Source organism: Apodemus sylvaticus, chromosome X (genome assembly GCF_947179515.1).
Source record: "Apodemus sylvaticus chromosome X, mApoSyl1.1, whole genome shotgun sequence".
NCBI classification, from domain to species: Eukaryota; Metazoa; Chordata; class Mammalia; order Rodentia; family Muridae; genus Apodemus; species Apodemus sylvaticus.
The window spans coordinates 106,609,333-106,623,017 of record NC_067495.1 but is presented as its reverse complement, the minus strand read 5'-3'; the positions used below and the strand labels follow the sequence as shown (position 1 = coordinate 106,623,017).

Below are 13,685 nucleotides of genomic sequence, written 5' to 3'. Positions count from 1 at the left end.
CATTAGATGGTAAAAAAAGCATTTAACAAAATCCAATACCCTTTCATGTTAAAAGTAGTAGAGAGATCAGGAGTTCCAGGCACATACCAAAACATAATAAAAACAATTTTCAGCAAGACAATAGGAACATCAAACTAAAAAGTGAAAAATTAAAGCAATTCTACTAAAATCAGGGACAAGATAAGGCTGCCCACATTCTCCCTATCCAATATAGTACTTGAAGTTCTAGTCAAAGCAATAGAACAACTAAAGGAGATCAAGTGCATACAAACTAGAAAAGAAGAATTCAAACTATTGCTGTTTGTGAATGATACAATATTATACACAAACAACTCAAAAATTCTACAAGAGAACTCCTATAGCTGATAAACACCTTTAGCAAAGCGGCTGGATAAAAAAATTAACTGAATGAAACAGTAGCTCTCCATAATACAAATGATAAACATGCCAAGAAAGAAATTAGGGAAACAACACTCTCTACAATAGCCATGAATAATAAAAAAAATCTTGGTGTAACTCTAAGCAAGCATGTGAAAGATTTGATCTTCAAGTCCCTGAAGAAATAAATTGAAGAAGATTTTGGAAGATGGAAAGATCTCCCATGGTTATGAACAGCTGGGATTAACAGTTAAAATGGCCATCTTACCAAAAACAATAAAGAAATTCAATGCAATCCCCATCAAAATTCCAACAAAAAATATTTTACTTTATTTTATTTTAGAGATCTGAAGTGATTTTACTTTTATGTCCTTCACCTTAAACCACTCATTGAATTTCACGATGATTTCTGGGGCGGGGCAGGAGGAAGGCATCATTCAGAATGATGGAGGTCACGCCCCATTGGCCTCACTGGGGAAGCAAGAGGAGCACAAACTGCCCACTGGCACTGGGGGAAAGGTGATGTTCTGAGGGCAGGAGAGCTGGTATGCTCTGACCTCAGCTGCCTCCAGCTTTCACAGCTCAATCAGGCCATCCCCCTGCTGTGGCCAGCAAGTTGGCGATCAGCTCAGCTGCCTTGGAGTCACCCTCAGCAGAGATGGTGGCTGCCTCCTGCTGCTGCTCAGCCTTTTCCACCTCAGTCTGGCTCTCTCTGCTTCCCGCCTCCGTGAACTCCTTCCCAGAGGTCAGATGTGTCAGGGACCCTTCATCCAGGATGAGTCCAACTGTTGCTGCTCGCGCTGCGCTGCCATCACTCAGTCGCCTGGAGACCAGCTCTCCCCGAGTCATCAACTCTCCAGCATCCAAGTGAGCCACCACGGACTCGAGGACCTCTGTGGTGACAGATGGCAGCCCTGCTCACCACAGTCCTCGCTGATGCTGGTATAGATTTGAGGAAGCTGGCTGGCCACGCGCTGGAAGAGGATGCGCACTGTGCTGTGGACATTCCGCAAGTCTTTGCTTCCAGTACCTGCACATTCCGTGGTCACGAGCGGCAGTCAAAGATAACTGGTTTCTGTACTCAAGGGTTGAGAAAGTGAGTCTCTTCCCTACCACAATGTTCTGCACTCCATGGAATCAGTTAAAGATGGCAGTTCTGTGTCCAGTATCCACCTTACATAAAGCAGAGTTCCCCACACCTCATGAAACTGCTAACGCCAGGATGAGCTTTCCGATGGACTCAAACACGTTGGCAGTTCCGATGACGCCTTCTGCATCCACTCACACCCATTTTCACTCTGATCTCCACATGAATTCCACTCCAAAAATTTAATAGACATTGAAAGAGCAGTTCTCAAATTCCTGTGGAAAAACAAACAACAGAATAGCCAAACAATCCTGAAAAAGAGAACAATTTTGGGAGGAATCACCATCCCTAACCTCAAGCTGTACTACAGAGCAATACTGACAAAATATGGATGGTATTTGTACATAATCACATTTATGGATAAAATTGATCAAAAACCCAGAAAAATCACATAGACCTACAGATGCTTGATTTTTGATAAACAATCCAAAATCATACAATTGAAACAAGAAAGCATCTTCAACAAATGGTGCTGGTATAACTGGGTGTCTACATGTGGAAGAATGAAAATAGATCCATATTAACTACCCTGCACAAAACTCAAGTTTATGTAGATCAAGGAAGTCAACATGAAACATAGAAGAGAATGTGGGGAAATACCCATGATCACATTGATGCTAGAGACAAACGCCTGAAGAGAAAAGCAGTGACTCAGGCTCTAAGATCAACAATTGATAAGGGGGTCCTCTTAAAACTGAAAAGCTTCTGGAAGGCAAAGGACATTGTTAATAGAACAAAATGGCAGCCTACCGATTGGAAACGGATCTTTACCAACTGTCCATCTGACAGAGGGCTAATAATGAAAATTTATAAAGAACTCAAGAAGTTAGATACCAACAACTGAAATAACCCAGTTTAAAAATGGGATAAAAATTTGCAACCCCATAGGAGGAACAACAATATGAACCAACCAATGCACCAACCAAAGAGTATACATGGAGTGACTCATGGTTCCAGCCACATATGTAGCAGAGGTCTTGTCAGACATCAGTAAGAGGAGAAGTCCTTGGTCCTATGAAGGCTTGATGTAGGCCCAGTGTAAGGGAAATTGCCAGGGCAGGGAAGAGGGATTGGGTAGGTTGGTGATCAGAGGGAGGGGTGATAAGATACTGGGTTCTCTGAGGGGAAACAAGGAAAGGGGATAACCTTTAAAATGTAAATAAAGAAAACATCTAATAAAAATGTAACATTTAAAAAATAAATAAAAAATAAAATTGGGATATAGAGATAAACAGAGAATTCTCAACAAAGGAAATCTTAAATGTCCAAGAACTTAAAGAAATGTACAAAGTCCTTATTCATCAGGGAAATGTAAATCAAAACAATTCTGAGGTAACATGTTACAACCATCAGATAAAAAACTCAAGAGATAGCACATTCAGGCAAGAATATGGAGCAAGCAGCATACTTCCTCCTTGCTGGTGGGAGTTCAAACTTGTACAACTAGTTTGGAAACCAATTTGTCAGTTTCTCAGAAAACTTGGAATACTTCTACCTCAAGATTCAGCTCTACCACAGCTGGGCATATGCCCAAAAGATGCCCTACCACACCACAAAAACACTTGCTCATCTATGTTCATAGAAGATTTATTGATAATAGCCAGAAACTGGAAACAACATAGATGTCCCTCAACTGAAGAATGGATAAAGAAAATGCAGTACATCTACACAATGGGATGCTTTCAGCTATTAAGAACAAAGACATCATGAATTTTGCAGGCAAATGGATGGAACACAAGACTATCATCCTGACTATGGAAACCCAGTCCCAAAAGACATAAATGGTATATACTCACTTATAAGTAGATATTAGCCATAAAATACAGGTACCATTCTAAACTCCATAGACAAAAAAGAAGCAAAACAAGAAGTAAAGTCCAAGCGAGAAAGCTTGAATCTCAGAAAGGGGAATAAGATAGTCATAAAATGCAAATGGAGGGAGGGAACTGGTGGTTCAGGGTCAGGTATAGGGAAGTAAAGGAGAAATGGCTAGATGAAAATGGCCATAAAAATCTGCAACTGATAGGGGTGGGGAGGTGGGGGGAACATCTCCAGGATGAGCAAAGGCCTTGGATAAGGGAAGCACCAAAGAACTAATGGAGGGGAATGGCCATGGCTTTGGCTTACTACATTGGATATTTTAGAACATAAAGTTGCAATCTCCTATAGCCAAGCAGGAATCCCAGTGCAGCTATAGAGACACCAACCCACCCTTAAAACCTTCTATAACAAAATTATCCTGTCTACAAGAAATGTAGGCACTGGGGATGGAGCAGAGACTGAGGAAATGGCCAACCAACAACCAGCCCAACCTGAGACCTCACCAATATCTGACACTTTTAATGATACTACGGTTATGTTTGCAGACAGAAGCCAAGCATGGCTGTCCTCTGAGAGGCTCTACCCAGCAGCTGACTCAGACAGATGCAGACACCCACATGGAAACAGTGGATGGAGCTTGGGGACCCTCGTGGAAGAGTGGGGAGAAGAATTTGGTGCCCTTAAGTTGATAAAAACTCTACAGGAAAACCAACAGAGTCAACTTGCCTGGAACCTTGGGTCTTTCAGAACTTGAACCACCAACAAAAGAGCAAACGGGGGCTAGACCTAGGCCTCCTAGCACCTATGTAGCAAATGTGCAGCTTGGTCTTCATGTGAGTCCCAAACAACTGGAGTGGGGCTGTCCCAAAAGCTGTTGCCTGTTTATAAGATATGTTCTTCTAACTGGGCTGCTTTGTCTGGCCTCAGTGGTAGAGGATGAGCCTAACCCTACAGAGTTTTGATGTGCCAGGCTGGCAGAATGCTAAGAGGGCCTCAGCCTCTCAGAGAAGAAAGGGAGGGGTATGGAGGGAAAGAGTGTGGGAGGAGGAGACATGAGGCAGTGAGTGGGATGTAAAGGAAATTTAAAAACCTAATGAATCAGTAGCTCTCACATTTTTGAGATAAGAAAATAGTGTGACTTATCTTTGAAATCCAGAATTTCTGGGATACCTGCTGTCCAAAATGTCAAAGAAAACTTCCTGTGTATCTTTAACTTAGTCATCTTGTTAGAGCTTAGGTTTGTTTTCAAAGGCAAAAAGGTAATTGCAAGTGAATCATAATTTTTTTCTGCTTATTTTTGAAAAGTTCAAGGGCATATGACTGTGGTATTTGTTATTAGTTCTTTGAGAATTTTTTATGGTTTTTAACATTACTCATAGCCACATAATTCCTTCCCGATGCAGCCACCTCCCTCAGCATCCAAATTTGTTAGCCCATCAAGTCCAACATGTGCTGCTCCTATACTCTGGACTGTGTGTCATTCTACTGGAGAGTGGTTCACTTTCCGGAGATAGACATTTTTAAGGAAAACAGACTCCTTTCCCAAAAGTTCCTTGAATAAGATTTGGGACTTTTTGCTTACCTCCAGTCTCTACTCTGATTAACTAAATTAACTGGTTTTGCTTGAGATTGTATAGGTCTTATGCACAGTGTCACAATCCACTGAGTGTTCATATATACAGGTACCACATTGTGTCAGAAAAAGTTTCTTTTTAGTCTACCACCTCTGTATCTTACCCACATTATGACTCCTCTTTCATCATTATCCCTGAATTTTGGAAGGGGATTGCTGTATATATCTTGCATTTAATGCTGAACATTCTTCCATCTCTTACTCTCTGTACCTTGGATAGCTGTAGGTCTCTCTATTAATCACCATCTACTGCAATTAGAATTTTCATTGATGAAAGAAGAAAGATTCATTCATTAATCTATCTGTATAATAATAAGGAATTACAATAATTTTAAAATTATGGATAGTCATCTGAAATAATGCCAGATAATATATACTTGTTGAAGGAAAATCCCACCATATGTATGTTCCAATCTGAAACACATATGCACAAAACACAGGAGTAGTCTTCCAGAAAAAAATAAAAACAGAAGTGTTAGAGTTAAAGAATATATTAAATCAGAAGAGCCTATCTATAGAATATTCCAGTCAAACACTGAACACCACATCTTCTCATAAGCCTATGGGACTTTCTTCAGAGTAAACCTCATATTAGGACAAAATGCAAGTCGCAGAAAGCATAGAAAAATTTAATTTACTTCCTGAATTATATTGTGAAACCAAACAATTTCATTATTCAGGTTTATTTAAATTAGAAGCTTCTATGTACTGCCATTTAATACTAATGCAGTATCCCTGAGTTAATAGTTAGACCTAATTTTCTAAGATTGGACTTAACCCTGCAAATACACACACACACACACACACACACACACACACACACACTTTTGACTATTATCCTTCAGCTTACCACATCAATTAAAGCTATTTTATATCTTGCAGCCATAGAAGTTTATGAAGTTTTATAATGACTGAGTGCATTTTGTTGGGATAAGTACTATCCTGATGTGAGACTAAGCTTTAAGAATACACTGTCAGATAGTAGCTGTAATGAATCCTTTTGGGATTTCTTTTCTTTCAACTGAAAATGAGGCTTGGTCTCTCCAACGCTTAAATTGATCTGTAAACCTGATTCCTCCAGCATCACTTCAGACTGTGAAAATTGAAAGCTGTCACATGATTTTCAGAAAAACTGTAAAAGGAATGACAAAATAAAGGTTAACTATGGGACATGAACTGCTGAAGGTTTAAATGTCATGGTTTAATGCATAAAACCATACAGGTAAAGAGAACTGCAATTTTGCAGGAAAAAAAAAAAACAAAATCTACACTGAACTGAAGCTTCTAGGTTCTTAAGATCTCACTTATGCAGCAGGCACTTTATGAAAATGTGTGAGTCCCAAATTAAAATAAATGTCTTGTCAAGGTGTTCGACTATTTGAAATTGTAACTGTCTCTGAAAATCCAACCCCATTAACAGATGAGAAAATGGAAACCTGTGAAAATTTAGTGTAGAAGAATAGGAAAAACATATCCTAGGAGAACAAGCTTACAAGGCCTGCTTCCCAGAATGCTATCTTTCAAATGCTTCTTCAGCATCTTAGACTTCCAAAGAAGACCTTGAAATCTACATAGCTAAATGTACTCCCAAGTCACATATAACTTTCAAACATTCATTACGAGTCCTATAACAAAACGCATAATTGTGTTATAGAAAATAATTAACATGATGTAGGAAACTTCATCACTCTAAAATTTTCAATCAGGAATAATTGGACCTCATTTAAACTCCATGAGTTGTGTGTGATATTGCCATTGAACAAAATGCATTAAAAGTTGGTCAAAAGAAATAGTTTCTGTAAAACCAATTGACTCCAAAACATTAATGGAATTTAATATATCAATCACAGTAATATAGTAGTCACAGTAATTTATTACTTCCATTATTGATGTATGACTTTTGGAAAACTAAATTATATAACTTCAAATTTAAACACTGTTACTACCCTAATTCTGAAGCAAATATAAACTCTTCAGCATATATATATATATATATGTATATATATATATATATATATATATATATGCTTTTCCACCAATTGTCATTTTTCAACAGTATGCCTATCTCAAACTTCACTTGGGAAATTCAAATATGTGGCCATAGTAGTTAGAGCTGAAGACTGGAGTATTATCTACATCAAGAGTCCATGATATAATTGAATATATGAGCTTTTCCAAGAACTGGCCTTACTATCTTAGTGTTTACATGGTAGAGCTTCATAGAAATAATTATGTTAGCACAGAGAGGGGAAAACATCTTATTCTTGGACTTTTATGTCATGTCTCAAATTGTAAATTGTAAAGAATGAAATTTTTTTGAAAAGAGTACTAAGTATAAATGTTAGTTTCATTTCCGGAGAAGAAGGTTTGAGAGGAGAGCCATACCTAAGCTATATGAATACATAGCATGGGCTGAGCCCAAAACACAGCTAACTATCCCTAAGCCTAGCCATGGAAGCTTCTAGACTCCATATAATCCGATCTTCTACCATCCCAGACCTCGAAGCTTTCAGCTTCCAAACCTCATTGCCTAACCTAGACCTAGAATGTTTCAGCAGCTGATATTACTGAATAAACTCACTCTTTCTAGGTCTTTCTGAACTCTAGCTGGAAGACTGAACTCAGCTCTTCTGGCTCAAACTCCTCTACAAGCTGACTGATTCAAATTGACTTCTGACTGAATTGCTCTCTTGGAAAAAAACTTCCTCTGAACACAACAAACCGAACTGCACTGACTGAACTGACTTCATTAACAGAAAGGAATTGAACAGGACCGCACAAGCGCGACTGAACTCAACTGCATTCAGCTGGACTTCAGTGAACTTAACTGCATTCAACTGCCCTAAACTAAACCCAATTCCTCTCTTCCTCACCTTTTTAAGTGGCCCCTCTTTCCTGTCTATTCTTGTGAGAGCTGGGCATGTCTTTTCTCTGACACATCCTATTAAATCTTCTCTGCTTCTGATTTTGCATTCTGCCCCCTTCATTGTTTGGGATTAACCATGTTGCTGGATTCAAGTTCCTCTATTTTGAGAATGAGTATCAGTTATTCACAATAAAAATGAATAAATAAATAATCCCAGAAAAAAAGAAAGAGCAACAAAGGCATAGTCAAGATTTAACGGATTGATTAGCCCAATTCAGCATCTAAAATGTGCCATGACAACTACTGATAGCACAGGTCAGTCTTAGAAGCTACAATCATCAGAACCAGGGAAACCATTGAAGCAGCCCTTAAAGGTCAAAGGTCTTAATTGCTCTGGAGAGCTGAAGGTAGAAATAACAAATTTCAAACTCTGAGGCAGGAGGAATCTGATATTGGAGGGAAATGGCACCATCAGAAATCATACAAACTGCAGAAATAGAGAGAAAGACAAAAAATGAAAATTAGAGTAGACTATCATTCTTCTTGTCTTTTCTATTCAGATGCTCCAGTGACTGGATCTTGTACTGGTTATTCTTTAGTGCCAATTTGATGCAGCTTTGAGTCACCTGGGAAGAGGGAGCTTCAGGCACAAAATTGTTTTGATCACATTATCCTGTGAGCCTGTGAGCGTTATCTTGTCAGATGTTTTTGTGGGAAGGCCCAGTTCACTGTGGAGTTGTAGGTGGGGATCCTGGGTTTGGTAAGAAGCCTAAGCATGAACAAGCAGGCAAGATAGCCAGTGATGCTCATCCATAGTTTTTGTTCAACGTTCCAGCCTTGAAGCCCTGCCCTGAATTTTCTGGCATATAAGCAGGAAGTGTAAGATAAAACAAGTTCCTTTCTCTACAAGTTGCTTTTGATCAGACTGATTAATAGTAGCAACAGAAAAGCAAACTAGAACAGATGGTAGTAACCTACATTCAGGTTGCATTTCCAAGTACAGATTGGAAACCAATGAGACCAGTTCTTTGAAAGCTTTCTCACAGGAGAAGCCAGGAGTAATTACTTATCATATCTCTAAAACCTGTCAAGTTGTTACTGCCAGACTAATCATCTTTGAAACATTAAACCAACAGAATTCAAAGTCATACTGGACAGAACGATATCCAATGATAACATTTATTTTATCCTCCCAGACTCTTTCTTTCCTCATAATCCTTGTAAGTCATTATCTTTGATATCTCATATCATCCTTCAAATTAATGAGAGATGTCCTCCATAGGGTCATGGACTTGAACACTTGTTGTCTGTGGTGGTTCAAATAAGAATGGCTTCCATGAGATCTTTGAATGCTTGGTCCCTGGTTGAAAGAACTATTTGGAAAGGATTAGAATTTATGGCCTTGTTGGAGGAGGTATGACACCATTCAATGATTTGCAGCTTTCAAAAGCCATGGTATTACCAGTTAGCACTCCTTTTGTGCTGATAGATGATGGCATGTGAGCTCTCAGCTATTGTTTGTGCGCCATGCCTGCCTGTGAGCTCTCATGTTCTCCTTTATGATCGTTATAGACTCACCCTCTGAAACTGTAATCCCTTTATAAACTTTCTTTTATTAATAGTGTTGGCCATAGTGTTTCATCACAAAAAGAGAATTGTTAGTAAGACAGTGGCACTATCTGGGGACATTACATAGCCCTTATAATATGAAATCATTCTAGAGGAAGTATATCTCTGTAGGTAGACTTTGAGATTTTTCTAAACTTTTTTCCACTTTCGGTTCACTATTTTTACTTCATATGTGTGGGTGAAAATGTGATCGCTAAGCTTTGTATTCTGGCCACAATGCTAGGCCATTCCTACCATTAAGGACTCACCACTCTCTAAAAAAATATAACAAACTAAACTTTCTTCTGTCAGTTTCTTTCTGTATTTTTTTTAACACAGAAACAGAGAAACAGAAAAGTAACTAATACAGCCTTCTAGCTCAATTTCCAAATTAAGATCAAAATCACTCTACACTACATAGCTAATAATTCACAGTTTGTATCAGAATTAGAAAAGAGAGATTTCAATATTGATCTACCTATCTTTGCTTGTGTACTCCCTCATAATTCTTTTCCATATAAGAACTGTAATTGTCACTTAAATATCTTTTTCCCAACACCTTCATAAAACACAGTAATAAAACCTACACTGTGTGGTCTTCAAGGCTCTTGGTTATATAGTCACTAATTTGCTTCATCTTTAAGCTCCATGCACTATTATTAGAATTTATTAGGCATCAATTACTGGCTCTATTTCTGTTTCATTAATGCCAAGTTTATTTCCAACCTTGATCTGCACATTTGTGATTTCTCCTATATCTTCATATATTTATTGTCTTGACTTTCTACTCAAATTCTATCTTCCCAAGATAGAATTTCATTTATTTATTTAATTTAATTGATTGTGATATTTAATATAATATGAAAATGCAAACAAATTTCTTTCTCACATATTTTCATTTTCCCCCTGCAATGAAATATTTTGTATAAGGAGGACACATGGTATTCCTTGGTTGCTACAGTATTCTCAGAATTTAGAAAAATTCTGAGAATGTTAGAACAATGGAAACCAAGGTTGTATCAACAATAGAATAGGAAGAAAAATATTTTGTCACCTCAGAAAAAAAAATGAAGCTAGAATGGATACCTAATGTTCTCCAGACAGGATAGGATACAAGTGCTACTTATAGAGATTCCCTGGTCATGAACAGGGCTCACATTCATACTGCTTTCTGTGTAGCAACACACAAACTATTTGTAACATTTCTCTTATTTGTATTTCCTCATACCTAATGTTTGTAGAAACTCTATTTACAGAAAATTTTCTTTCACTTTTCTTTCAAAAATTAATAATAACCTTTTTCTTATGTGTACTACACACTTTAAAGTTTGCAGAACATTTGCCTCAATGAAGATGACAAAGATGTCAGTCAAGATTCCTTCTCAGGTATCAACTAAGATCATGCAATCTATCTCATGCAGGAAGACTTATCATTTCATCTTCCATCTGTGAACATAGAAATGGCTGATTTTCTGGTCTTAGCTTAATCGAACTTTAATCCTCCTTAAAATGCATGTGGTCATTAAACATTTTCTTTATTAAGTACTGTCACAACTAATGTCAATCCATTTGTTATTTTCATGTTCTCTTGGATAAACCTCAATTATCTTGTTTTGCCCTTCTCACTGTGGAAAAATTTAGAGGTTTTGGAATTTGCTATACTTTTGGAGTGAGCTATGTCTTTTATGGTGTTCTAGTCATGACATAATACTTTCTTTATATCCAAAACTTTTGAAATCCATTTTCATGGAGTACACAGAATTATCCTTTGCTTATTTTTTTGGTTTTATGCCATCATCTCATAATTGCTTACATAATAGTAAAGTCTGTATATTCTCATTCTTGCTCTATTCATATTATTTCTGTATGTAGTAGACAAAACACACAAATAGCTGCTTGAAATCCTTGTAGATCTTCAGTTGATTATTGTTCTGGAAAGAATAGGTTTCTACATATACATGTTATGCATTTTCTGAGCAAAAAAAAACAATATAAAACAAAAGAATAGAACAGACATTTGTGAATAATAAAACAAATAAATAAATGGATAGCTGATAGGTAAAAGAAGTATAGATAAGTGATAGATAGATGGATAGATATATAAATAGATAGATTAATGGTTTGAATATGCTTGCCCCATGGAAGTAACACTATCAGGGTGTGTGGTCTTGTTGGGATACATTTTGCATTGTGGGAGTTAGTGTGTCATTGTATAGGTAGGATTAAATGCCTCATATTGCTCAAGTTCCAGACAGTATGGAAGGCAGCCTCCTCCTGGCTGCCTCCAGAGGGCAGTTTCCTTTGACTGCCTTCAATTCAAGTGTAAAACTCTCAGCTCCTTCTCCAGCAGGCTACCATGCTTTTTGTCATGATGATAATGAAGTGAACCTCTGAAACTGTAAGCCAGACCCAAGTAAAAGTTTTATTTTTATTAGCCCCCTAAAATACAGAATACCCAAGATACAGTCCACATAACTCAAAAAGGTCAACAAGCCAAAGTGCCAAGTAAAGTCACTTTAGTCCCACTTGGGAGGGAGGGAGAAGAAAGCAATCACAAGTAGTGATGGAAGGATCTGGGAGGGAAATGTGGGGGAAGTGAGGTGTGGAGAAGGGAACCTGATCTGGGATTCAGTGCAGGAAAAGAAGTGAATCACTGAGGGCCAGCAGAATGAATGGAAACAGTCAACCTCAGGTCTTAGGAGCTTGGAGACACCCTCCAGAATGCAACAGAGACCTGAGAGGTGAGAGACTCTCAGAACTCAAAGGGAGGGACCTTAGATGAAATGCCAGACAGTAGGGAGAGGGACTCATAGATCCCACCTCCAGCAGGAAGTCGGCATCAAATGAGGGAAGAGGGGCCATCCCACACTCACAACTCTAGTCCATAATTGTTCCTGTCTGAAAGAATTACAGGGATGAAAATGGAGAGGAGCCTGAGGAAAAGAAGGTTCAGCAACAGGCCCAAAATGCGATCCAGCTCAAGGGGAGGTTCCCAAGGTCTGACACTATTACTGAAGCAATGGAACACTCACAAAACGGGACCTAGCATGACAGTACTCTGGAACCAAGAAGCAACAGAAAGAGTCAGATGCAAATATTTGCACCCAAGCAATGGACAGAATCTGCTGACCTCTGTTGTTGAATTAGGAAAGGCTGAAAGAAGCTGAGAAGGGCAACCTTGTAGGAGGACCAGCAGTCTCAATTAATCTGAACCCCGATCACTCAAACACTGGACTACCAACCATACAGCATACAGCAGCTCATATAAGGCTCCCAACACACATACAGCAGAGGACTGTTGAGTCTGTGTTCATTCAGAGATGATGTACCTAACCCTCAAAAGACTGGAGGCCCCAGTGAGTTTAGAGGTCAGGTGAGGTGGGTGTTGGGGACATCCACGTGGACAGGAGTCAGGGAGGAGGTGTGGGATGTGGAACAGTCAGAGGATGAATTGGGGGGGGATAAAATATGGAGTGTAAAAAATTAATTAATTAATTAAAAATTTGCCTCATGGTGTGTCTTCACAGGGACAAAACCCTAAGACAGATAGACAGACAGATAGATGATCATATGGATGGACAAAAGGACAAACAGAGACACAGACAGATAAATATTAGAGATAGGTGGGTAGATAGATGATAGATAATTAGATACATAGATAGATACATACTTATTACATAAATTGAACATTTTTGTTGTTTCTAAACACAAGCACAAATTTAATGATTCACAGCAAAGTTTCTATGACACAATATAAGCTTATCTTCTTGACCAAGATTTATTACAGCAAAGGATATGGTACAATAGCAACAGCAAAAATATATCCACTGACAATGTGTAGAAAGATAAAAAATTAGATTTTTTTATTCTCCCACTGTGGAGATTATACATATTGTTTTCTCATGAGCTGAAAACTGCAGGAAAATTAAAGGAACATTTTTGATCTGGAAAACTCATTTGAGACATCAAGATTACAGGGACATACCTGTTATATGACCAGCCCTGGTCTAGACAATTGCCCCCAGTTAGGCACCATTTGCATATTAATTTGACCTACTGCTTCAGAAGTATAGAGTAACATTAATACCAAGTTAGTTTAATTAATATCCTAGAAGTTTTGTTTTCAGAGTAATTACTAATTGTTAAAGACAATAAAGATAAACAGGATTATAAAGCAGACTTCTGGGGGACTGAAATAGTTCGGTGGTCAAAGTCAAGGTCATAATTGTTTA

The 13,685-nt window shown here is 38.2% G+C and overlaps 1 pseudogene; it reads right to left on the bottom strand.

Annotated features, from left to right (window-relative positions):
- Positions 1–846: 846 nt before the first annotated feature.
- The window catches only part of LOC127674636 (prohibitin 1-like), a 55,442-nt pseudogene continuing 42,603 nt past the window's right edge, over positions 847–13,685 (bottom strand).